This window comes from Papaver somniferum, chromosome 2 (assembly GCF_003573695.1).
Source record: "Papaver somniferum cultivar HN1 chromosome 2, ASM357369v1, whole genome shotgun sequence".
NCBI classification, from domain to species: domain Eukaryota; kingdom Viridiplantae; phylum Streptophyta; class Magnoliopsida; order Ranunculales; family Papaveraceae; genus Papaver; species Papaver somniferum.
The window spans coordinates 68343694-68347479 of NC_039359.1; the positions used below are offsets into that span (position 1 = coordinate 68343694).

At 34.4% G+C, this 3786-nt stretch overlaps 1 long non-coding RNA gene across 1 annotated transcript; it reads right to left on the minus strand.

Moving 5' to 3' along the window:
- Nucleotides 1-2488: 2488 nt before the first annotated feature.
- LOC113353469 lies at nucleotides 2489-3401 on the minus strand. The gene is made up of 3 exons (XR_003361304.1): nucleotides 2923-3401; nucleotides 2674-2791; nucleotides 2489-2562 (listed from the first exon to the last, which is right to left on the minus strand). It is a non-coding gene; the product is annotated as an uncharacterized LOC113353469 (long non-coding RNA).
- Between the last annotated feature and the right edge of the window lie 385 nt (nucleotides 3402-3786).

Sequence of the window (3786 nt, forward strand, 5' to 3'; positions counted from 1 at the left end):
TCGCAACAATTAAAAATTGTTGCAACGTCAAAAATTCGCAACTGTTTTAAACTATTGCGAAATTAAACGGTCACAACAGTTTGCAGCTGTTACGAAACTGGAACTTCGCAACAGCTTGCTGCAGTTGCGAAATTTTTGCAACATCGAAAAAATAGTGGTTTTGACCTGTCAAAAACCATATTTTGACCTGGTCAAAACCACCAGTTCCCCTGTAAAAAAATCAAGTTTCTCCAGTTTCGAAATCAAAATCAAGCTACCTGCATTCTGAAAAATTAGCAACATACAATCATTAATTACAGTTCTTTTAGAGTGAGAACGTACACATTAAAATTGGTACATAACAAGTGAGAACTTGCAAATTAAAATTCTATGAATAACTAAACAAGAGAACATAGCCAACACTTAACAGTTTTTTGAACAAGCTTGTCACTTGCACAACCATTTTACGTTTTTCATCACTTTTACATATGACAAAGATCTGGCGCGAAAGTTGCTAAGACATAAATGCAACTGAAAGCAAATTAAGGAAACTTATGTTAGGGTAGTATCTATCAGGTACATAGGTTGCTAACTCTTAACAACCCCAATAAAATCACAAGGAATCACGCCGCCCTGAAAGTTTCAAGAAAACTTGATCTATGATATAACTCTACTATGGCTTGGGAATAAACTAAGGCAAGCATGAGAATTTATAAGTAACATTTAGAGAACTATGGATGCGAACATCCAAATTTACCTAGTGGATTAGCTGGTAAAAGCTGTGCTGCCGTTCGTATCTAGCTCACCAAAATAAATTTTGCCTGCCTTGAAAGAAAGAGGAACACCATAAATTGATACGCCCTTCCCTTTGCTCTCTATGCTAACCTGCAAGAGCAGTCACACCATCACATTAAGTAACTGGAGAACAACCCTGTAACACTGTCAACACATGCTTGTTGGATATGAGGAGCGAACTTCTCTAGTGCTCAACATTATGGCAAGATAGCCTGGAGGAACACATAGAAATTAGGAGTATTAAACAAAAAAAAAACAATGCTTAACAAATAAAAATAACCATTAATGAACACAAGAAAAGTATAAAGTTGAGTACTTGAGCCATAAAATCCCATCTGCAACATGAAATTCTACAGTTCTTCATCAGATGTTTGCAAGAATAAAAGAAACTAAAAGTAAACATGACTCGAATTGGTCAGAAATATAATGAAAGTGGTTTGGTAATACATTTATCTCCAATCTCCGTTGATTTTATTTCGACTATTCTGGTTTCGTGTAGTGTATACTCAGATCATCTCTTACTAGCCCAACCAAAAATGCTCGGATTAATTCTAAGAAGAAATCTGAGCACCTAAGATTGTTCAGTCAAAATCATCTTTTATACATCATATTTATCATAACTCTTTCATCTAATTGAGAGTGACTGAGTGAGTTCAAGGTTAGAGGAAGTTTAACCGCTTCATCAAAGTTGTCTGTTTTATTATGTTTAACTTGTATGCTTAGACTCTTTGAATTCAGAAATTAAGAAAGTTCTAAAGCTCTTACTCTTAAAAGAGGTTGACATCAACCATGCATCAGATTAGCTTTCGAGATTACAATTACACATTTGCATCATTGAAGCAATGTCCTGCACTAAGAGTTAAATGAAAAATTAATCATATGAGCAAGTTGACAAACATATATACTCTTCTGACACTGGTAAGCATGTAACCAATATAGAAATTTTAAGAACTTTGGAAAAACATGAAAACCTGATTAGATCAGATGTGTCAGATAGGGAACTAATCAATAAATAAGAGTCCAAAACTCCAATTCCCAAATATAAATTGACCGTCAAATGAGTGCTTAGAAGCAGTTCCTCTATTTCCATCATACATACACATCAGTATACTACAAATTCTCCCTCTCTAACATGCAATTTAGTTCATCATGTTCAAGTCCGAGAACAACACTTACAAAGATATCAAATTCAATTGTCGGTATTCTTTATTCAAGTCTTGTTCAAGGTTATAATACTGTAATCACTTCAGTTAAAGACACTGACTTCTATCCTTTGTGTTATAAGTGCACTTCTGTAACTCAAACCTTTTTCAAAATTATAACTGATGAGTACTCTCATAGTAAAAGCCAAATCTTAAACTGTCCAGAAGTCTATCCATTTCCTAATAGTTTCATTTCCTTTCGTGATTCCATCCAGTACAACCTCAAACTGATTGTGTTTATGCAATTTATACATTGTTACTCTAATGACAAATCTAGAAAATTAGCTAAAGTAAAGTTTCTGAGCTACTTCAATATCTTACTTCAGATTCCTAAAATGTCAATCACGATACAAAATTGTCAATCAAAGTAACCTCATGTTACTCTAGAATTTCCTAAAAACTATCGACCCAAGATAAATACCATCTGATAATAGCATTCTAAAACCCAATTGACATATTGCAAAAAATAATCAAAGGTAAGTTAATCCAAGACAATTAGAGTGTGATAATTACCTTGAGCTCAGGTTTCTCTATAAATTATTCCAAAAGTACTTTCACCCAACTTCTTACACAACATAAAGTCATCCTGCACAATTAAAACACACATAACACAGAAATTACAAACTTCGTAGCAATGACTGAATTTAGCAGCTTTAGACAATCAAATCAAAATAATGTAAAAGATGCAAATTTAGACCGCTAAACGATCCCCTAAGCTTAAGGAGCATCTTTGACCCCAGAAGGTGGGTAAGCATCAATGCTATTATCTGCCTATGCTCTCGAAGAAATATGAGAAGCACAGCAGCAGGTACATTCTGCAAACCAAAATGAAATCAAAAAGTGTAAAGGACCCCTCTAACATAGTAGAAATGAAATACTAACAATTAAAAGGAAAATAAAACCACTAGGGCCAGTATCCTAACAAGAAAAGGCATGGATGTCTTACCACGTAGTACTACATTACTCACAACTGAAAACCCGTTGATGAAAGAGTTATTAACCCCCATAATTTTTTCGGAAGATGAGTTGACAAGGTTGGTGACATCATTTATCCCATCATTTCCCATTATTGACCATCTCTCATCAGTAGAGCAATTGAGAGCTTCATTAGAACCATGTTTAGGTTGAAGATTAGATTGATCAGTTCCTCAAATTAAAAGATTATATATGGACAACAAAATATTTGACATTACATGATTGCCGACACAACTGATACATTAATTCATTTTTATAAAGGAAGAATAAGCAAACCTTGTCGGATCGTTGAGCCGACAAAACTTCTGGAAAATGTCTACATAGAGGAAAAGAGAATGCTTCATTAGTGTCTGCAAAATTTCCTGCAACAAGAAATCAACGATCCTGTGTTCTTTGAAGGTCACCAAGTGAACCTACAAATATAAAGATACCCAACATGGGAGACTGAATACCTAATCCTTATACTAAAGCCATACTTGTGCAAGTAAACCTTCATGAGAACATAAACCATAGAAATTCAGTGAAACATCTTATGGTAGGACGAGGTAATTCAGGTGCATAACACCAACCATTTTTTATGCCATCTCGGGAAAAAAAAAACGAAAATCATAACCTTATCGCAGTTTGCTAACTTACAGTGAAGGTATTTTTAAAAATAGGATAAGTTTACCATGAAGATAGGAGTTAGTTTACCATATCTGGGGTTGAAGTACTTGAAGTTACAACTGCAATGACAAGACCCTCCACTAGATAGTTTTTTCACAACCAACTCACCATGCTGTTACAATATCGAGAGACAAAACATATTAACTAGAGAATCCAAAACCATACATGA